Source organism: Aphelocoma coerulescens, chromosome 10 (assembly GCF_041296385.1).
Source record: "Aphelocoma coerulescens isolate FSJ_1873_10779 chromosome 10, UR_Acoe_1.0, whole genome shotgun sequence".
In the NCBI taxonomy this organism is placed as follows: Eukaryota; Metazoa; Chordata; class Aves; order Passeriformes; family Corvidae; genus Aphelocoma; species Aphelocoma coerulescens.
The window spans coordinates 4346786-4369981 of NC_091024.1; the positions used below are offsets into that span (position 1 = coordinate 4346786).

At 39.4% G+C, this 23196-nt stretch overlaps 1 long non-coding RNA gene across 1 annotated transcript; it reads left to right on the forward strand.

Annotated features, from left to right (window-relative positions):
• Nucleotides 1–11384: 11384 nt before the first annotated feature.
• LOC138116701 (uncharacterized) lies at nucleotides 11385–22984 on the forward strand. Its single transcript, XR_011154309.1, has 3 exons — nucleotides 11385–11487; nucleotides 12117–12194; nucleotides 22897–22984. It is a non-coding gene; the product is annotated as an uncharacterized lncRNA (long non-coding RNA).
• The last annotated feature ends 212 nt before the right edge of the window (nucleotides 22985–23196 follow it).

The following is a 23196-nucleotide window of genomic DNA, read 5'->3' on the forward strand; positions in this document are numbered from 1 at the left end:
GCTAAAGGCCACCCATCTGCAGCACCAGAACTGAAGCTTCAAATCCCTTTTCCTCAGCACTCTCAAGCAGAAATGGACAAATGGGGCACAGGGCTGAGTTTGCCACTTCCATACATGCTTGTGGATAACTCACTCTCAGGATATCAGATTTGCAATAACCTGAAGCCATTAGACATGGTTCATGAACATTCAGGCATGCATACATAATTCATGTTAACTGAATACATTTATGTGCATGCTCATAAAACGGAAACAGGTTGCAAGTTATTAGTGGAATAAATGGAATTGCTTCTTTATAGCATGTGTTTTATGCTTCTCCCTAATTTAAAGCTAGATCATTAAAATATAAAGTTGGCTGATAATTACAATAAATATTGCTGTAACATTTCTGCTTGCCAGCTTGTACATAATCTTCCTTTGTTTCTCTTTAAAAACATTTATTCTATTTCAGTTTGTTCAATATATGCCGTGAGGATTTAAAATCTGTGTACTGGTGGGTAACTAACTTCTAAATGAAGGCTTGAGGTAAAATATCAAGTTTTACCTGAGTTAAATTACTTTTAGTGGAGATTCATTGAAAGGATTGAAACCACTTCACAATGGCTGTTGCTCTTGGCTAAATTCCTCCTGCATTATTAGGCAGCTTTACCAATGTTATGTCAATGTTGTCTAGAGGGAGAAAATAACCCACAACAAACATCACTTATGTTGTGTTGAGTAGGAAAAAAGTGGTGGAAACAGGTGTTTCTTCTGCATAAAAATATCAATATTTTACAATATAAACCCTGAAAATGGAATCACTCCCAACCATTTTAATTTACATGAAAAGATGAAGGACCAGATCACATGTGACAGAGGCTCAGAGAGCTGTGTGTTTTTGGGAAATTCATATGTGCCTCAGCACTATGAAGGAACATGAAAAGGTTTTTTTAGCGTATTTTTTTTCAGTGTTTAAAAATAAAAAGCCCTTACATAGTTCCAGTTTTGAGCTTCAGGGCAGTCAAAAATAATTTTCCCTATACTCAAAAATTAATGTCTACCTTGGGGCTTGATATTTTAGCAGATTAATAAGCAGGCATGCAAGTTTAAATCCTATTGCAGTCAGTGCAGGAAAAGGTGTCCTGTGGAACTTAATTTTCAGAAAGGCCTAGAATCTGAGTGTCTTATATGTCTACAATTTAAAATCTGATAATTTTTAATGATTTTAATTATTGAATTTAAACAAAAACCACATTAACCATTTCAGATTTAATTTTTATTAGATGGACTTACATCATAGTGATTTATATATTAGTAAGTAAAAAATGCAAATCCATTCCTCATTTATTCTTCATATCAGTTTAGTACTACCTTATTTTTTGGGATTAAAGACCATATGAAGGAAGGCAGCTTCAAAGCCACAGCTCTTGCACCAAGAGAGTTAGCTGAAGTTAGAGCAATTGGAATGACTTCTATTGATTCTCTAATGCATTCTTTTATTTCTTGCCACAAAGCAAAACAATTATGAATCTTGAATCTGTACACATTGATATGGGATGTAAAACTTTCTGTTCTTCTAATGTTCAAGTAATCATATTTACAGGATTTGATGCATGAAGTTTCTTATATCTCTGTCCTTCCTATTTTTTGAGAGTTGAAATACCAATGGAAAACAAAAAAGCTCTCGATGTTTTTAAGACCTACACAACTGGATGAAGCTTTTCCTCTTCCTTATGTCAACCTACATCCTCATTATTTTCATCTTTGCTGTTCCTCCTTAGAATGAAAATGTTAACAGTTTGTCCAGTTTTATCAAAGCTGACACCCAAAGCTCCATACTGCACAGCTTTCCTGTTTAGAAATGCCCTGAAACATCCTGCTTTTGTTGTGGGGTTTTTGTTGTTGGTTTGGTTTTGTCTGACACAAATCTGTGAGCTTACAGATGCTTTCTCATGTTGTATTAATGAAGGCTGGATGCTACCTGGATATGGGGAACAGAAGACAGGAATGTTTTCAGATGAACTGGGAAGTTTGGCTCTGGCACACAGTGTAAGTAGCAATCATTGCAGTAATCACCCCAATTCTTCTTTGGCAGATTGGTTAACAGCAACCTGGGGTTACGTGGCCATGAGTCTCATGTCTAGGTCAGACTACCCAGGATGGTTAGAACTTTAATTCCCTTGCATTAATCCTTTTGATGTACGCCATGAAAGCATAGCCTGTAGCTGTCAAATTATATATGCACTGTGGGTGTAGTCTGCTTAAGTTCAGGACTTAGCATCATGTATTCCAATTCAATTTATTTTTATATCTCATCTTTCACACAGAGGGTCTGAAAATGCTCAACAGTGAGAGACAGAATAATGAGATAATGCTTTACAGAACTGTGAAGAGTGACTTGCATATAGATAGCAAGGAAGGCAAAGGTTGGACTTGAGTGAGAGAAGACAGCTGTAAATTAAAAGCAGGAGTAGTATAAATACAGAGCAGTTCTGATAGAAGAGACTTGAAAAGTGTATGGAAAAGGTTTGTGTTAACTTCCTGTAAGAGTCAGTAGTAGAATAGTAAAGCTTCTACATAGTCAGTGATGAAACACGGTGCTAAATGATATTTTGCATTGCAGGAATTTGTGTTATTGGGATTGAACAGCATGCTTCTAAATTTGTTACTTATGGGAGAAATAATATAAGGATGGAAAGGTAAAAATCTTCTGATAGCATCTGGCTGATGATAGACAGATTTCCTACTGAGGGGCTTAATCAAGACATGATTAAACTGTTTGAAGGAAGGAAAAATATCAAGAAAGAAGGGTATAAAGATCATTTAAGACTAAACTAACTCTGGTCTGAGCAAGAATCATAATGACGATATGGAAATAGTGGTAAACCTTCTGACAGGGAATTGGGGGTGAGGGGAGGTGACAAAAATATAGGAGTCTGTGGAGATGATGAGGTATCTTGGGCTGGGTGGTCATTCCCAGATCATTTCACATGTCTTTCACCCAGAACATTTTGTCATTTCTCCCAACCTGCTGCAGTATCCAGCACTGCAAGAAGAAAATAGGTTTTCCCATCATGGGATTTTATCTTGGTTTTCTTTGTTAAAGTCTTTGTGACTTTCTTGGTAAGGTCTGAGTCTTGTGATGTTTAGTGAAGTAGTAAAACCGAATTCTTAGCTGAAGACAGTAGTAACAGAATCAGAGAGAACATTCTACCCCTGATCTCCTCTGCAGAAAAAGACAATATACCAATAGATTCACTTCCCCCACATTCCTGAACCACCTTAGTTGCACACACACAACTCCTGATGTAGACCAGATTTGAATTGAGGACCATAAATAAATTTACACCAATTGCATAAAATTGATGGGCCAGCCTGAAACAAGCATATAATACGAGAGGGAAAAAAAAGAGGTTGGAAGCACAGAGACTTAAGCAGTGAAGAATGAAAAAGGCATATAAAGCCTAAAAGTAGAAAAAAGCTTAATATATAGCCTTTGCTCTTCGAGGACAGCATCAAAGGCTGATTGTTGGAAAGGTTTGGGAAGGACAGAGTATAAATAACCAGTGCTCTTCTGGTCACTCATCTCTATTTGACTGTATGTAGACTGCAGTCTGAGGTTGCTTGTGTCCCATGAGACTGAGTGAATAACTGATTTTTAGACAAAAAGCAGATTTCGATGTATTGTCAAATGGTTCATGGTCAGAAGTAGTTGGAAAAAAGGGATGGCAAAAAGTTGAAGTTATCACAGTAGGAAAATATGTCACAAGGAAGATATCAAGAAAAAGTAAATGGTTTTCCTTGTTGGAGACAAGAAGAGCCCTGGCCCAAAAGAAGAGCCCTGCCATGTGAATTTGGTTGGTCTTTGCTGACTTTCACTGAGCTTCTGAAAAGACCTGGTTTAGAAGGTAACCCCACTCTGATTTGCAGAGTTATGAGCATCTGTGTACAGCTTCCTGCAACTTTTTGATATACACCTTAATATGCAGTGTAGCATGCTATAAAATTGAATTACCACAAAAAGCTGCTTTATTCCCAAAGTTCCTTTTATATAAATGAGCTGGCTGGAAATAGTTGACAATTGTGGGCTGTTTCATACCCAGTGATGAGTTTGTCACAGGACCACAATATAACTGGTTATTAAATATTGTGAATATATTATCTGCTAATAAGACAGTCATGCTGTTTAGCATCATTACTCTAAGAAATCACAATGACCCTTAACATAAGTTCTGACACAAATTATTATGGTTTACACAGGCCTCCCAGCAGCCTGCTAAATGCAGTTTGCCAGTCAAAGTTTTGTAACTGATGCTATCATAAGACAGTTTACTCTTTTTCATACAGTACAGGGCTGTAATGCATAAATAAATCCTGATTTCTGCTCCCTTTTCCACATATATTATGAAAACAGAAAGCATGTTTGAAATGGAATTGAAATTGAGAGGATGCTGTCTTGCATCTTCCCTCTCTCCTTTTTATCAATAACTTTGTCATAGTTGGTGTAAAATTGTAGCATGCTGAGAAAGGTTTTGGATCTAAAAGATTTCATCACCTTTAAATGACAGCCAGTGGGGGAGCTTAACAGAATGCCTGCACTTTCTGCTCTGTGGAGTAGTTAATAAAATATGAACTTAGCACACAGTCTAATATTGATTTCTCTGGGAAAGGCTGGATTGATATTAGATAATGATGTTGCATATGGACAGCAAATGACTTAAAAGACCTACTCAGCTTTTTGATATTCACACTGCACTTTCAGCATTTTCTGCAAATGTATCAGAACATTTCCTATTTAACCAAAATGACTGCACCTGATATTTGTCAGAATGTTCATCAGCATTCTCCCTGTGCCTCAGTGAAATGCTTTAGGTCATGTTTTGCAATTTAGGAGCTTAGCTAGAGAAAGCAGTGATGTACCCTCTGAAATTCAGACAAGGAAACCTTCTAATATACCTCAAAATAACAAGTGTTGGCTGTGCTGTCTTTCAGAAAATGAGTCAAAGAATGCTCTGTCCATTCTCTGGGGAAAGCAAAACCTTGACTTTCCATTCCCTTGCACTGCTAGCCCAGAATCTCAGCTGTATCTCTACAAAAACATGAACATAGTCAGGAAAGTGTCAGGGAATGCCAAAAATTTGGTTAATATTAGGGTTGGGAAAGGAAGAGTTCTGTCAGCTACTATAGTGTGTAGGGTCAGTCCTTCAGTAGCTTTTGGTACTGAATTTATCTTAAGGTCTTTCATTCATCAAACCACAGATCTAGGCAAAAGACCAACTATAAAAAAATTCACTTTTGCTCATACTATCTCTTTGCTGAGATTTTAAGAATGTTGTATGGAATAATGATCCATATAATTGAGAAGAGTGTATCTCCTATTTTTGGAGCCTTGTAGTTTTGCAGTAAGCCCCAGCCAGTATTAGGGTACAGTGCATTTTAAATAAATGGTTTAGCAGTGGATAATGAAAGCCTAGCAAAAGGAACAGGGTGGAAATTGGGCTCTGTGACATGTGGAGTATAGAGGGGTGTAGTTAGGACTGGAATTAATGTTGATGTCAGGGGTAGCAATAGACTGTTCTAAATAGGGGGATGAATATTTTCCCTCAATAAAGTCTGAGTATCCTTATGAAGAAGCTACCATAGCTCAGTCTGAAACTATGGGCCTGATCTGGAAATAAGTGAGAGAGGATATTTGGCTTGTGGTATATGATAGTCAGAGTAGATGATAGGAATTGTCTTTTATGGCTTCAAAACTACGACTATTTGTTTTTCAAAGGATCTGCCTCACAAAATGATGAAGTCTGGTTCTGGTTTTTTAATTTGTCTTATAGATAGCCACACTTGGGGTCTTCTGACACCAAATTCTGAAACAGTCTTAATGCCTTAGAAAGGCACTTGCTTACCTTCAAGTAGGGTAGCACAAAGAAAACGTGAATATTTCTCCTTCAAATTAAGTACACATTATATATATGTATATATCTATCTATAGATCTTGTTCTTCTACCAACTTTTCTTTAAAGAATCAAGGCTTAAATGGCTTTCACTAAGTTTATTTGCTTTACACATGAAGACTGAGGTTTTCTGAATGTAAGTGTACAGATAAAGAGCTGCCATATGGAATTTGGTTAAAAGAACAGCAGAACACTCGAGGTAGTTACTTGGTCCATGGTGTCTAACTTATTTAATGTGTGAGAGCACCTTGTTCATTAGGATAAAAGTCCACGTGCATTTCTAAGCGTACTTCAATCTTGTACGTGGTGGCACAAGTTCAAATGTTTCTGTATTTCTTTCTGAAAAGTGTGTTATTTATTTACTACATCTTTAAAATAATGTGGATTGGGTTTTATCAGAGATTGGGGTAGGGGTTTTAAAAAAAATATATATTGATTTTATTTTCTTCTCATAATTAAAACTAATATGAGTAATGCCAAAAGGGAAAAGTCGAAGAATCCACCCAGGGATGTATTTAGTCACGAGGAATAGCTGTGACAAATATTTCTTTTAAGTAAAGCTTTAATCTTGGAGCTTTGGAAGTGGTGCCATGCTCTAGGAGCAATGTGCTGATGTTGTCCTGGTTTGAACAACCTGAACTGTGGTGTCTCAGGAATCTCAGCCTTTTGGCCATTTGCAGCACTGGGCTGCACAAACCACACAATTCCTTACCCTGCTGAAGTGCCAAGAGGAAATCTGACGGGCTGCGACCCCCAGAAGGGCAGCTTGAACAGGACTCCTGATTGCCACTGGTATTCTGGGAAAGATACTTCGGGGTTTTTGTCCTTGTGTGGTAAAAGTCTCTCTTTAGCATCTCTTCCTCCCAGGACATCTCTGGGTTTAACAGCACGTGGGCGCCTTGGTTCCACACCAACTCCAAGGGAAGGCTGCCACCTACTGAATTCCTGCTTTTGTTGCCTGCAACATCTGTATTTGCCAATTTCCCACCCCGAGCAGTGACCAAATCCTGCCTTTTATTGAAAGGAGTGTGTGATGATCAAGGTCCCTGCATGACACACCTCTATATATCATTGCAAACCTGGATTGCTGCAGCCTGGCACTTGCTCACAGATGTATTTTTTTGTTTTGTTGCAAGTATTACAACATGTATTTTAACACACTAATTATAAGAGGCAGAAATAAAAGTGAAGATAACAACAGCCCAAGTAGCATTGCTATTATCTGAGCCTGATTTGAACTCTTCACTGCTGTAAGTGCTAAAATGCACTGCTAAGGATTTCTTTGGAAATCCACTAATAATTGAGGTGATATCTTAGTCCCACTCTCACAAAATTTAGAAGTGTCTTTAGAAAGAATTAAACCAATAAGGCTTCTCACACTTCCCACTAGACGTTCAAGTGAATTTCATCAGATTGTTATGCAAAAATTTCAATTATCATTCCATAAATACGGATGAAATAAGTATATATTTACCCCATAAACTCTTCTATTCATTTCAGGATGATGAAATTTCAGGTCTCTTCATGGTTTTTCCTTCTAAAAAATCTTTCTTTTGGCATAGCAGAGGGAAAGAAATTCCATTTTTGGACATGTGCGTATTCATTTCCAAGGGAAATACAGGATAAATTCAGTTTTGTATAAAAACTGCATCTCACAGAGTGAGTATTTTGGACACCTTTTAGATATAGCTTCAAACTTTTGTTCAAAGTTGGTGATTTGGCTTCTCATGGATCATTTGGATTAGAGGATGACAGTAGTAACTTCATGGAACAAAGACAAGTATCTCCATAACACAAAGCTTTGTTTCACATGCCTCTGCTAGGGGGGAAAAAAGAAGAGACTGAAATAAATACTAAAATGGGAGCAACAAGGGTCTTTCTGATTGGAAAAAGTACTCTGAGAATTCTATAAAAGGATTAGCTTAGATTTGCATCACAGTCTTTTGGTGACCACGTATAAACAAACTTCAGCATCTGATAAATTGAGGTCTTTCCTTTAGGCAGCTGCTGGGCCATTTGTAAAATTAAGATTGTTCATTTCTCCTGCCACACTTCAGCAAAATCACCTGCAGACGCTCCCTCAAAATTTGGCAGAAAATAAGATAATGGATGGCAAAAAACCACAATAGAAAACACAACTGGAGAAGCATCAAATCTATTTTATTTTATTTTATTTTATTTTATTTTATTTTATTTTATTTTATTTTATTTTATTTTATTTTATTATGGTTTGCAGGATTTAACTGTTACCATGCAAAGCAGGCAGTGCTGTTCTCCACATCCAGCCTGGCAGAAAATTATCTTCAAGCAAAATCAGCAACATCTTGTGTCACAATTTAGTTCCTGGTATTGCTAGACCACAGAGGTAACTCTTGGCTAGAAAATTCCCATTACTTCAGTACTTTCTGCAGTTCCTTTTGGTTGTGCAGTGTATTTCTTAAGAGCCATCACAATTCACAATTGGTGGGCTTTGGCAGAGGTGAAATTTCTTCTAGGTGACAGGTGATTCTATATATTCCACATTTTGGAAAAACCAGGTTGTGACTCAGTCACAGCAGAATCTCCCCATACTCCTCCACCTTAGTTTTGCACTCGTTTAAAGGGATTATCTCATGGATTCACTCTTTTTCCTCTCAGGCAATCAGAGGCCCTGCTGTAGCTTTGTTCTTTGGGGATGGTGCAGATAAGACCTGGTACAAATTAGCCAAACTGTTCACTCTGAGCTTGAGGGAAAGAGGGGATCCAGCCCTGTTTTTAGTTTAACTACATCAGCACTGCTTCAGGCATCCTGAACTGGTTATTTTGCTTTTGGAAAAGAGCAGCTGACATAACCACTCTTTATTTTGTGATGAAGCAGAAAATTCAGCAGAAACAAGCTGGTATAATGTGCTTTTCATGCCTTTTTCTTTGCCCTCCTCCATAGTTTCCATTCTTGAGTTCTTTTCAGGTGAGTTCTCCCACTCATAAAAGCTGACAGGTTTCAAAGGGTGCTCAAACAGCTGGTTCTGATGTCATGGCTGCCTTTTCCAGCAGGCATTGGCTTGAAACCCATCAAGTCTCAGCCATCTTTCACAGGGATCAAGGGCTCAATTCTAGAAAATATTAAAGCATCCAAACACTTGTGATTGCAGTGAGATTACTCATGGGCTTAATGTGCTTAGTACCTGGCTGATTCATGCCATAATAGGAGGCTCTTTGTGCTGGAGAAGGAAATAATAAGAGGCTTGACTCTGTAGCTTGTTAGGTGAAGTTCAATAGCAAAGCTCTCATCACCAAATAGTTGGTATTTAGGGGATGCTTCTATTTATAGAAGCACTCTTTCTTTGTTTTATTTCCTTGCACTGTTGATTCAGAGATTTATCTTTTCTGATTATCATAAATATGTAGGTTGCTAGAGGTGCTTTTATATGTCATGCTTCTTCCTCTGTGCAAGAACAAACTGATGCTTTATTTTATTTGCAGCAAATTGTTGCTGAGTATAGATGGTGCAGAGCAGAGAGCTTCATGTGTTTTCTTTGTTTCTGTGCGGAAAAATGAAGTGACAGGTGCTTAGCCTCATTTTTCATGCTAGCTTTGCCATGCCATTTTCACCAATAATGAAGGCAGCTGCCAGAGCTTGAGGAAATCAGGCGAAAAATTCAGCTGGCAGGTAGACCCAGTCACTTTAAGAAATGTAATCTTATGTTAGCAGATGGTAATTAAAAGCCAGAAGAAATAAAATTTTGTCTCAGTTTTCTGCACTGTTACATCAATTAAATCTGCAATAGAAATGCAAGCAGAAAATATAATTTATTTTCATGTGGCTACACAGTATGATTGTATGCAAATCTAATGATTTGTTTTGCAAAGACAATTGCAGGTTTTTTTAACCTAAGTAGAATAACTGATCATTTCCAGAGAGTGTGTGTGTGCAGTAAATCTTCAGCCTTTAATATGCCTAATGCAATGAAAAGCATCTCCTTGTTTTCTATTCGCTGTTAAACCTCAAATTATGTTCTGCTGTCTATATGCTTCCAGCTTTCAGCAACACCAATTTAAATCCCAGCAGTTCAGTCTATCTGAGTGTGGAGAGCTAATCTAGCTCAGGCCTCAGCAGGGGTGCACCCTGTTAAAAGAGAATATCCAAAAAGTGCAAGATTGAACTGGGTAAGAGTTGTTATGATTTTGCAGGAAAATGATGTTTCAGCTCTGACAAGATTTCTAAGGATTTTCTGTTGTTCCTGCTGCTTGCAGACATCTAGCTTTGAGGACAGGGCCTTATCATTTCTCATATGTTACTACTTATGGCTTCTAGGATCACGAACAACATGTGCAAATCACTTGAAGTGTGAAATAATTACATAATTAAAGCTCATTATGGCAGAGGCGAAATGCTGGTGTAGCTATGTCACTGTTTCCGGAGCTGGCTGTGATTTGCAGGGCTTTTATGAGTCATGCACAAATATTCACCCAATTTTAGAAAAATTCACCCAATTTTGAATGTTACAGTAGAATAAAACTTGAATGATATTTTACTAAGTGCTGTTATTAATTTTTAAAAGACATAGGGTTATTTAGTTTAAAATTGATTGACCAGATATTTATTTTGTATCTCTGCAGATCCAAGCCAGGTTTGTCTGTGATGCTGAAACCACACTTCCTTTCTTACCTGACTTGCACCAAGTCTGCATTAAAGACAAAAAGAAATAACTTAGACATGTTGTTTAAAAGTGCAGTTCCCAGTTCTTCTGTCCCATTGACTGATTGCTGATGACTTTGAACATAATGGAAATTTTATCGCTGTAGCTCCCATTCTAGTAAGACTGGCAGAGCAAGAAACATTTTTTTTTCAGTTTTTCTTAAGTGCTCAGTTGAGCAGAAATGCAAACACACTCCTTAAAGCTACAGTGATCAAAAGCATCACTTCAGACCGAGTTAATTCTAGTTGTGTCTGATGAAATTCCTGCTCATTTAAACATACAAAAATAGATGATCATATAAAGATGTTGTATTTTCACAAGTTCTTATGAGTAACAATGAGTATTAGTTTTGAGTCAGAATTCACATTTATTTCACTTTTGCCCATGGAATACCTCCATGCCTTTGCATTTAAGAAAATAAGTAGCATTTAACGGAGAGATTTCACCTAAGAAATTCCAGAGAGAGAAAAACCTGGAGGGGGCATCAAATTTATTGAGAGGGAACCATACCTCTCTTTCCAGGTGCAAATTTTCCAGAGTGGGATCACCTGTCATAAAGAGTGGATGGGATGGGTGTCAGACTCTTGACTGATGTCACACACATCACAGAGTGATGGTGGTGGTGGCTGGAAACACCTTTATCTCCTGACATGGTCTCTGAGGTTGGCTTTTGCTGGGTTCCTTTTATTCCAGGTCACCAGGTTTGCCCTCTGGTCACTGCTGCTGAGCACTGATGTCAGCAGGTGCAGCCTGGGCCAGTGGTAGAAGGGGAGCAGAGGCTGCAATTCCTGTCACACCCCACCCACCCCAGGCTGGCTGAGCATGGAGTGAGCTTCAGCCTCTCTGGGGCCCAGGTGCTGCTTTCATACACACATCAGGTAACAAATCCCTTGACACATCCCTGAAGATGTGGGCAAGCAGAAAGTTTGACTGTATTAAAAAACCCCTCTGTTCATGCATCTGGGCAGCAGCAGCTCGCTGAGCCTGTGGCTGGGGATGCCCCCTGCAACTCTCAACATGTTTCCTTTGCTCTTGCTGCCATCCTGACCCAGAGTGTTCTTGGTAGCTCATTCTTTGAGCTCTTGTTCTCCCAGGACTGCTACTACTTCCACGTGGTGTGGTGCTCTTAAACATTTGTGTCCACAGAGACCACAAATACATTTTCTCTAGAGACCCAGGCTGTGGCTGATTCTTGGATCTGGCTGAAAGGTTAGGGCATTTAACCCATCCCTCCAAATATCAGCTTCTAACTTCCTAGTTTTTGTCATGTTTGTCTAACCACACTGTCAAGCCTAAAGTACTTCTGAGTAACAGAGATTACAAAGGAACAAAATAAATAAAGGAATTAGTGAGGTAAGAGTACAAGTGTGAGAAATTTTCCCTGCTTGCTCTCTTTGTTAAATGGGAGAGCACTCGATAATGTTGCTTAATATTCTTTTTTTTAGCCTTATCATTGCACTTGGGCATTAAGGTACTCCACCACTGTTAAGCCTTTTGCTTTCTCTAGACACTGACATTTAACCTCGAAGTTGTTCAGCTGCAGGTGTTTGATCAGGAAGCTCCATTTGCACCTGGCTTTGCAAAGGTAAGTCTGTAAAAGACTCTGAATGCCTGGGGTAGCTGAGGATGTTCATTGTTGTCTGAGAAGCCAGGGCTGCTGGTTCTGAAATTTTATCTGTGCCCTCTGGGAAATGATTTTTTTGTACACCCAAAGGATAAAAACCCTTCAGCTAAGGCCTTCCAAAAAATGAATGCTGTATTCCTCCTGCCAGGACTTTGTCCTGAAGAAGGAAACAGATGCTTCACTTGATTTCTCCTCTCACACAGAAATCAATAAAGAAAGTAATATGAAGTCAAATTTTGAAAATGTGCAAAGCAAACTCAATGCATGCTGCCACTGGGCATTCTAGAAAATAATGCCCTTGGGAATTTTGTGGCCTTATTCTTAAAGGGCCCTATTTGGGGCACTTAGAGAACACCAATAGTCTTAAAATGCTGAACAGCCCTTCCTGATAAATTTGGGTTACTGGGTGTTTTGCATCCATCACTAAAATCACTGATAAGAAATAAATAAGTTCTTATTTCAGTATTTATGCCCTGTCCTTTGTGAATCTTGTAAGCAGTTTCCTCCTCCGTTTTCAGAGCTGACAGAAATTTCGGGCACGGTTTGAGAAATGGCAGGGGTGTTTGGGCTAGGAAATGCTGTGGTCTGAAAATAAAATCAAAGGGCTTAAGTGTGCTCTAAAAGAGGGAGGTGAAGTGGGAGAACAAGAAAATAGTTTGGATTCAGTTTGAAGTTTTCTTTCATAATACTTGCCCTCAGTCAGCTTGTTCAGCAATAGTAATTTCTCAGCACAATGTCAGGTACATAAAAGAATGTGACAGCCTTCCCTGCTAGCCCAGGCTGCCTGATGGAAATTATCATTCATTATCATTATTAGTGTAACTAACCAAGCCCAAGTCTGATCCCATTCCAGTGGCACTGAAATGGCAACAATCCCAGTCACATCAACAGTCTCAGCTCAGGCCTGAAGCTCTATTATTTGAAGAAATCCAATGGTGATTACTGACTGGATTTCTCTTATTTTATCTGGGATTTATGTTCTGTTTTTTAATGGAGTGTGTTAAATGAGAAGCTTTAAAAGACTAGCTACTACAAGAAAAATAATTTAATGTGATTTTATAGTTTTTATATACATTACCAGATGCAGCCAATCAATCAATAAAACAGCTTTTCTTGGAGAGCATTCTGTTCCAGTGGCTAAACTTCCATAATTACCCTGCCACCATAATTAAAAATTATCTAGACTCCTTCCTTCTAGTTTGTTCAAGTCAATGAGAAACTGGTAAAATGGAGTTACAGTGCAAGTGACATCTTATCACTTGGCAACTTTCAAACACAGAGTGTTTCAAAATCAAATCTCTAAGACTGCACATTTCTTTGAGGAAATGTGTCAACAAAATGCTGTCAGCTCCTTGACTCTCCACAAGCTGTACAGATTTCAGATGACTCTTAACCGTAGCTCGTCCATCAAATCAGCAGATGTCCTTTTTGGCACTATTGGTAGCACATTTAGGGTGGCTGGTGGCTTTTTTTAAAGGCAGGAAGGTGTTTCTGGTTGTACCTGTGGCCTGAGATCTAGTTTTAAATGAGTAGAGAGGAACAAGTGATGCTTTTTGCTGAGGTACCTGGCAGTGGGAAGATGGAAGCCCTGAAGTCTTTGGCTCTTTTTGCTCATTTCATCTCAGATAGGGACGGGGTGTCCTGAAGGACAAGAAGGACTAATTGGAAGCTGCTTCTCTCAGCTCCAGAAAACAAAACAAACGCTCAGAGCACTTGCTCAGGCTGCAAAGTGTCACATGTCTTGATGGTTTTTCCTGCTGCCACTGTAGTATGTAATTTCCACCCTTTCAAGAGGGACAGCACTGAAATAGCACCCATTTCCCTGTCTGAGAAAAGCCTCTGCTTGCGAGGTGCTTCTGGCTGCTGTTACCCCTCCCCTTGTGGATTGGCTCGGCTGGAGAGGTCCAGCTGCTCCTATTTTCATTGGAAGGGACTATAATACACAGATTCAGCAGGTTTGATGTTTTACATGCCAGTTTAATAGATTGTTAGGCTGGAGCATCTTGTCATGAGTTGAGAGATGGCAGAGTGCCTCTCTCAGATTTATGTGTGTCCTGTGGGTATCCTCGTGCTGTACTTACCTAGTGCCTTTTTGGGCTGCTTTTATCCCCTAAGACCACTGTGCATATGCTTCTCAAATAAAACAAAACTAAAGGCTGTTTGTAGCCTACCAAACAAAGCTCTGTAGCAAGGAAAGCTGATCTTTTCCATCATATGGATTCTTCAGTTTTAAATTTAAACTGGTTGAAGTACCTTTGGACAGCTACACTTTAAAGGATATTTCTGTAAAATCTGTGTGCTTTGACTCTATCTCTGCTTGCAAATTAAATCTGATTTCCTTAAATTCTGTAATAGCTTGCAGTTTTGTTTTTTTCTGGCAAAAAAGCTCATTCTGTTTGTCCTTCAGTTAGTCAAAGGTAGAAGGCTCCCCCTGAGAGAGAGATTAGTTTTTCTCACTGGAATTTCAAACTGCAGGATGACAGTCTTCTCTGGCACACACTGAGCTCACCACCATCCACAGTGTACATGAAATCATAATCAAAGACAGATGTTTTTGCCTGTTATAAATAATCAGTGCTGCTTGCATAGACCAGGAAAAATCCTTGTTTAGACTGGTCTTACTTTCTTTCTTGAACCCCTGTATTTCCCTTGGCCTTCCTTTTTTTTTTTTTCATCTTTTCTCTGTCTCTAATTCTAGGTATTTGCCTAAGGAAATAAAAGGAATGGGGAAAGTAGATCTTGGCACTCTCTGAATTCTCGGTGGATTACCCTATGGAGTGAAATTAAATACACATGACATATAAAAGGGAACAGCCTTTTAATTTATAGCAAAAATCCCAGTTCACAATAAATCCGTTCTTTCCTGTTTGTTCATGTGCATGATGAGAACATGTCATATGCTTCTGTGAAGTTGATATAGGAGCTCTTTGTTCTGTGTAGGATTAATTTTTTTTTGAATTGGTGAAAGGTTCTCTGTAAATATCAAATAGCAATTGTGAATACACTTTTAAATTGGTGATCGAGTTCACTTGCTTTTATAGCAAAATAGATGGTGCCAGTACAGCACCATCTATTTTAACAGCTTCTTGTAAGGGCGTTGTCCTGCCAACTACAAATTGTCCTCAAGTAGTGGTGAGATTTCTGTCATCTCAGGGCTCAGATTAGAGCCTCTTTTGGGGGAGTATTCTCAGATCTCTTTGTGAAAAAATTTTGCTCTGGAGGTGGATGCCATTATGATTTTTTAGCCCTGGGCAGTGCTCAAAGCACTCCTGTGCTGAGTTTTGGGTAAGGTTTTCAGCTGCAGACACCACTGTAACAACTTCTTCTAATTCAAATGTTCTGCACTCTTCCTGACTAAACTGTGTGAATGTTTTGCTGTGGTGTTTTGTCCTCTAGGCTCCCCAGTTCTCGTGCTGGTTAATTTTTTCAGGAATGTATGGGGTGACAAGGCAGGGATTGTGAAAAGAGCCTCGCACCACTAATGGGTTGCTGCTACACAACCAGCCATGTCCTGTGTTCTTACAGGAGTTTTGCAAAGTCCTGACATTAAGAAATGAGAATATGATTTGTTTTTTTAATCCCAGTGATTTACCACAAAAAACACCACTACCAGTGCTTTGATAGAAATCCAGGCTGGTCCCATTCCAAGAGACCCAGGCTTTTTTCCCCCAAAGGTCAACTTGTAAATGATAAATTAGGGATTGAGAAGCCTTTTTTTTCTTTCTCCCTGCTTGGTTTGTTGTTTTTTTTAAACGTATGGGCTAATTCCAGTATTGACTGCTTCAACTCTTATTTCACCATGGTAAAAAATAAATTGCTATAGTTGCTTGTCCATTACTATTTATAGCTTTCTCCTTTACTGACTGTTTTCCTCCTCTGCACAAGACCATAAATACATTAAAGAGCAAAGGAAGGAATGATTGGTTTGCCTTTGACATGTAGGCTCTCAAGCTTGTTGATATTTTAGTCACATTAATTAATCATCTTATAGACTATAGGTTTTATTAACAGAAGCATCATCTGATTCAAGTAGTTAATCCACTCCTGAAAAAAATACACACTCTTGGCATTAAGGTGACTTATTGATATGAGTTGCCACAAGAACCCTGCCAGACAGGTCAGATGAGGTTAAACTGGCTCTTGGATTTCTGAGCAGCATTCAGGCTTTGCCTGCCACAATTTTGCCTGATTTTCCACTTTTCTGGGAATCATTTAAGAATATAATAATACAAGTCTAATGAGCTGAAATCCCCTGCTTCAGCTGCCTTGGCAATACTATTTCCCCACTCCTCTGAAGTGAGAAGGATCTGACTCCATTCAGCCACCTGCATTTTCCCCTACTGAAAATTTCCTTGGCCAGCAGTGTGGGGAGTGTGCAAGGGAAGGCCCAAAGCAGTCCAGCCCTTTCATTTATAGCCTGTGCAACTTTGTCACTCTTCTCTTAGGATAGATTCCAGGGAATGAAAACCCTATGGAGCAAGGTACATGATCAAACTACCACTGAAATTCCTGCTCTGTCTGGAGTGGCATTTGTGAAGCCTTTGAGTTAGGAAGTGGCATGTTTCCTGAGAGCAGATACTCTGTGTTTTGGATAAAGACATGGCAGAAATGTCACACTGAAAATATCCCAGTGGGTATTTACACCCATTTAATCATCCTTTGGAGAAATGAGGCAAGTATCACTGGTGATATCAATGCTGTGTATTGACTTTCCAGCTCTGCTGGATATAGCTTAATCAGATTTGGTTAATAAAACCAAAACATAAACTGTGCTTTGTTCTCTGGAAGAGGTTTCCTTTTTTTCCCCCCCTCCTTTGTTTTTTCTTTTTTTCCACCCAGTTGTTTTATTTGTCTGTCTCTGATAAAATGACAAATTAGAATGAAAGCCAATTAATTAGCTTTATAAGAGAATGCTGTCTTCAGGCCACAGTTGCAAACAGAAGCATCTTGTCCAGAAGCATGAATTTCACTAAAATGTTGCATAAAATCCTTTCAGTTAAACCAATGTGATCTGCTTAAATGCTTGTTCTGGTGGATGAGGGAAACCCAGCTGATAAATATTTTAGGATGAATTGTGCAGTTACTACATCAAAGTGAATTAATATAGTTTATGCTTTTGTGATTGACCAGCACAAGCTCTGTTGCTGTAAGCCATCTGCAAACAGTCTTCACCTCCAGCCTTTTTTGAGGCTCTCTTTCATCAAAACCAGGCAGTTTACCTGTATCCTTTGTAGTGCTCTACATGCACAAATAAGTCCATTGCCACTGAAACAGTCCATTAGACTGATTTTTCAAGCACACAAAAGGTGTAAGCACTTTCTAGTGAGTAATTGTATATTTGACCTAACGCACTATGTTTGCAATCCTTTCAATTGATGTCACTTAAAACTAAGCCTAATTTGTCCTTCCCCTCACCCAGAGAAGGATATTTGTAAACCAAAACCCATGCAGCTGTGATTTCATCTTAGTACCTGTTACACGGCTGAGGAGCCTGGCTTAGTGCTGCTAACTGGTAGTCAGCTTGTCTGTGTCAAAACAGTGAGTGAAAAAAGATATTTGCTGTCTGTGCACAGGAGTGCAACATCAAGGATTTCAGTAGGGATGCTGTAAATAAAAAGGTTCATTACAAAAATAACAAGTTATGAGCTATCTAAGGACACTTCACTCTCAGGCATGAGTCAAGTTAGCCTCTAGTAATTTATCAAAGTTCAGGTGTCTTGGACTCTGTAAGCCTGGTTTAGTTTCTCTAATGATGAGTCCACATCACAAAGTCACTTTGAGGAAAGTGCTTTTGGGGACAAACTTGAGATTGGAGCAAGGTGAGTGGCTGGAGTGCAAAGGAGAACTTCAGCTCTGTTTTCTGAGAGGTGTTTGTGTGTGAGATGTCAATGTGTGTACCTGTGCTTCAGAGGCAGGCATGGCTAAATGGGAATGGCCATGAGCAGGGACAGGAGCAACACTGGACTGCTGAGGAGCAAAGATGGAAGGTAACATGGGATGTAACAGAAGCAAAAAAAAGATTGTGAGCTGGATTTGGAGCAGCCTTCCTTTTTAGTTTGCTGGGGGGAATCAATCAATTCTGTCTAACACATTTCAGTTTATATCATGTCCCTCTTACTTTTTGGTAGTCTGCCTCTGCCATTTGCCCAGATGTTAAAATGGCCTTTCTTACTTGCTCTTCATCCTGGCAGTTTTCAGTGGTACTGCCAAGAAAAATAAAACCCTCTTCCTTATTCTTCGAAAGCATAATCAGGGAGTTAAGAAGCCAAGATTAGTCTTGCTAATAAATGTGTACAAGACAACTCCTTTGAGGATTTGTGTTTTTCTAAGTATTTGCTTTAAAGGATTATGAGTTTCTACCCTCCCCCAGGGACATAATTGGAGTTTCTCTTGTCCTTCTCCGTATTGTGGAAGTGAAGAGAAAATACCCAGTCAGTCTGGCTATTGATTTTCCAAAAGACTCTTTTTTCCCCCAGTTTGGCAGTGGTAATGTTTTGCTTTCCAAGGACACTACTGAGACCCATGCCCTGAGGAACTGTGGTCAGTACTATCTGATTCCTCCAGGGAATAACAGCAGGGATGGTAGCTCTGTCAAATTAATGTGTGTCAAGGTCACCATTCCTTGTGGGGGCTGGCTGGCTTGCCTTGGAGAAAGGGACAAGGGTCTCTAGGTAAACAGAAATTGCTGTGTGATAATGAGTGTACATTCACAGATATCCAGAATCCTTACTTTGGGTTGCTTGAGGCTGTGTGAGAACACGTCTCAGCATCTTTGTCTGATCTCAGCTGGTGCACTGGAAAAAGAGCAGGCATGAGTGGGTGGAATTTCCACCTGGGAACAGAAAAGCTGCACAGCAGCCCCATCACACAGCGTGTTAGCCTACGTCAAAACGGGGTGAATGGATTCAGCCTGATCAATGACTTTGTGCTGGCTGCAGCCACTGATTACTCTGAGGCCATTCATAAATTATGGTTTAAACAGTAACATTTTTCAAGGGCTTGAAACAATTAGGTGCATAGATTGAAATAACGTAGTGTCAGGGTAGTTTTACATTGCATGTCTGGAGTATGTGGTATTTAGTCTTTGCTGTTGGAAGCCACCATCTGTGCAAACATTTTAACTGATACCATTCTGAAAGAAATTTGATGAGCGGCAGAAGAAAAATAAGTTATTTAATTAATGATTTGGTTGCACATATGGACATGTAATCCCTGCCCAGATGCATTCAGACATTTTGGGTCTTATATAAGCAGCATGGTAGGTCTTTAGATAGCCAGTTACAGGCATCCACAATAAAGTTAATACTGCCAAAACCCCCTTTATTTTTCGGAGGGTGGGAGGTACTCTGTGTGTGTGTACTTCATCCCTCACCTCCTCTTGTGTTTCTTTTTTGGCCTTTTCAGTGCAGCAACAATTCCTTCAGCTGAGGCCCTTTGGATTGCTTTGATGTAAACATTCAAAAAGATCAAAGAGAAAGCAAGGCTCAGCTGGTGGCCTTTCCCTTTAAAGCAGTGACTTCTAGGCCATGTCTCTGCTACAGATGTTTGCTGGCAGGGCTGTGTCAAGCCAGGTTTGATGGGGAATTTGATCCCTGACAGGCAGATTTGTGTGAGGAGAAGCCCTTGGAGCAGATGCAGTTTTTCTGGTTAAGCTACATGTGCCTGCTTGGCAGGAGTGAGCAGTGAATGGGGCTGGCTGTGCTCATGGTGCACGAGCAACTTTGTCAGTTCAGAAGGAATTTGCACACGGGGGACCCTGTCCCTGCTCACAGTGCCCAGGCTGAGCAGTGTTCATGGATGTAGCTGTGCTGCCCAGGAAGCAAAGCAGCTGAGCCTTTAGAGTGATACTGCTCTATTGGCAAAGACTCTGAAAGAAATCTGGTAAAACAACTGTCTGGTGTTGAACTGTCTTCTGTTTTAGCAACTGGTTTAGTCTGTGCTGGCACAGAAACCTGCTCGGAGGCAGGCTTTTTTCAGCTGGGATGGGTTTATCCTCTATGGTTTAATTCTATCTCGTTTGTTGGAAAACCTTTCTATAAAAGCAAGACATCAGTTTCTCCCCCATAGTTGGGATGTTAGTAGAAATCCTGCTGTGAAGATCAAGAGAGAGATGGAATTTAAAATGTGACTGGCCTCAGAAGCCTTCCGATTTTTGGTGGAAATGCAGTGCTTCAGTGCTTGCCAGAATGGATCATAATTCCAGTGTTCTAAGAAGTGTTTCCTCTTGGTAATGACTTGAACATGTCAGTAATTTAGGTACTTAAGAATTCCTTTCATTTTCAGGATGTTGTGTTTGCAGTGCCAAGGAGATGCATTCTGGGGAAGGCAGCTTAATTTCTGAATGTCTAAAATGGAATTATGGGCTGCTGGGACTGTGCTTGACAGAGGTGCTGCTCGGGACGCACATCTGTGCCCACAACCAACGAGCAGGACTGCACCTTCTGGAACAGAAAAGAAATCACTCTGCTTTCTGCAATGAGAGCTGCTCTTGGCTAAACAAAATTTAGGGTGTGATACTGTTCTCTCCTGCCACAATCCAGACATAATCTAGACTAAATTAATTTAATTTCTTACTGGTTTTGGTTTTTTGGTTGTGTTTCTTTTTTTGTATAGGCACTAAACATGTTCCAGGGTGTGAATTACATGTGAACTTCAGTGCATGTTACTGAGCTCCACTAGTGTGAAATCAGCTAAGTGCTACTTAGCACAAGTTTTGTTTGGTTGGGGTTTTTAGTAAGAGGAATTACCTTTACTGAAAAACAAGCTTTTACAAATGCTGTTTCCTAATGTCTCCATCTTTTTGAACACATTTGGAATTTACCCCTTTCCTAGACTTTTTGTTTTTATTTTATCTAAGGTTTTAGTTTTTATACTGTTGCTAGGTTTATTGAGCTTCCAGTAGAGGATTTTTTAAAAAATAATGATTTGAAGGTGTGGGGCTTTTTTTTAAAGTATGACCTTCAAGCCTACTTTTGCAACAACCTACTCAGTTGGGGAACTGATCCAAAGCTCTCTGAAATCAAAGGAAAACCTCCAGAGGTTTCATGAGCTTTGGCTGGGGCCTTTTTGGGATCATGAGAATGAAGGCATTTTTGGTTTTCACTCTTGCATTCTTAAATCTGAATAAGCAGAAAAATGGATTTATTTCTAATAGAAGCAGATCTACAAAAACAAAGGACCCATAGTTCTCTACTGTAAGGGATATGGTTTGGCAAGATCTAGAGCAGGTAACTCTTACAATGTGAAAAATGTAGACAATTGGAATTAACTGCAACCAAATGTACCCTGGAAGCACGGCTGTAATTTATAATGCAGTCAGGAATGCACTGCAGGCTCCTCAATCAATAAGCTAATGGGAAAAAAGGCTGCAATTAATTACAAATCAACTGGGTCAATATCCTTTAAATGAAAGATATGAAATTGCTAACATTTGGATGGAGCTTCTTTGCCAAGTTTATTTATAAAACTCATATAAAATATGATATTTATAAAAAGAATAAAAGCTCCTTTCACTGTTAAAAGGCAGCACTTTGAATGTTTGATTTCCTTTTGCTCTAAAAATTCAACTGAACTGACTTTATTTCAACAAGTTTTCTACTGTGTATAAAAGAACTGAAGTAATCTTTTACCTTTAATTCAAGAGCTTACAGTGAAGCATAAGAGCTAGAAGTAGGACTCCCAGGGTGATGCTGCCCATGACTTCATGCTCAAAACATCTAAAATGATGAAAGTTTGTGGCCAAATGGTTCTCCCAGTCGATGTCAGGACCTGAAGCGTTCTGACTGGGGATCTTGGCAATGTAATATCTTGTTACATTTATAGAAATAGCCCCAAAAAAGGGCAGCCAGGGCAGCAGGAGGTGGGTTAATGCTGGCACTTGAAGGCAGCTTGTTGTGTGTGGGGTCTCAGCTTCAAACAACTGGGGGCCTTTACAATTTGCTAAACTGGGAGTGCTACTTACCCAGAACCCTTTTCATCTGGCACTGAGGATTTTTTCCATATACATTTTATAACACTTCTGCTTTTTATTAAAAAGGCGGAGGAGACTCATTGCCAAGGAGGAAATAATAGTATTAAACTTGTGAACCTCTACTTTTTTTTTGGTTTTTAGATAAGTTTGTTTCATTACCTTGCTGCATGCTTTTTATTGTCCTTTATTGGGGCAGTGGAAATCAGGGGATTGCATTGTAATTATATAACATTAATGAGACTTCAGCTGAAGTGTAACTATTCTTGAACTGTAACACATTTATTGATAGTGGAGAATGACAATGATAGTGGAGCAGATGACAAAATGCCGTAAAAGACATTGACAATAAAGGAAAAGAAGGACAAGTTTAGGGCTTTATTACTTAGTTTCTGCCCTGTACCTTCACTGCAGAGGCTGCTGGATGTAATCTTTATCATCATAGAATTTCAGAGATATTACTAGGCTTCCCAGGTTGTCTGAGGTTCCTAGGGTTGCCTGTTCACATTAAAAATATACAAGTTGTCTTTGTTGCAGAGAGAAGAGCAATTTTTTTTTTCAACATGAAGACAAGGAAATAAAATTCTGCCCACACAATGTCCCTGGGTCCAGCATGGAAGTCCAAACCACCATATCCATGGGAGTTGCTGAGATGTGATGTGTGAACAGCGTTCCTTTGTTTTCGTCGTCTTTCAGGGTAGAATGAGGCTGCACTTTCCAAGTCAGAGAAAGAAAATATGAACATGTGGAAAGAGGAGGAGGAGGATCTGGAAGAGCCACATGGAAGTGGGTGAGCACTGACCCATTGAAAGAGGGTCTTTACCCAATGGCAAATGTCTGGAGCAACCCCAAGCAGTAAGTGCAGAAAAAGGGATGGTTACTAACTTTCTTGGACTTGCCAGATTCAGAAGTACCTTGATGATGAATTTTTCTTTTCCACTTTGCCAAATTTTATTTTTAAAAAAACTCCTGGAGCCCGTTTTTATTTACTGGTCA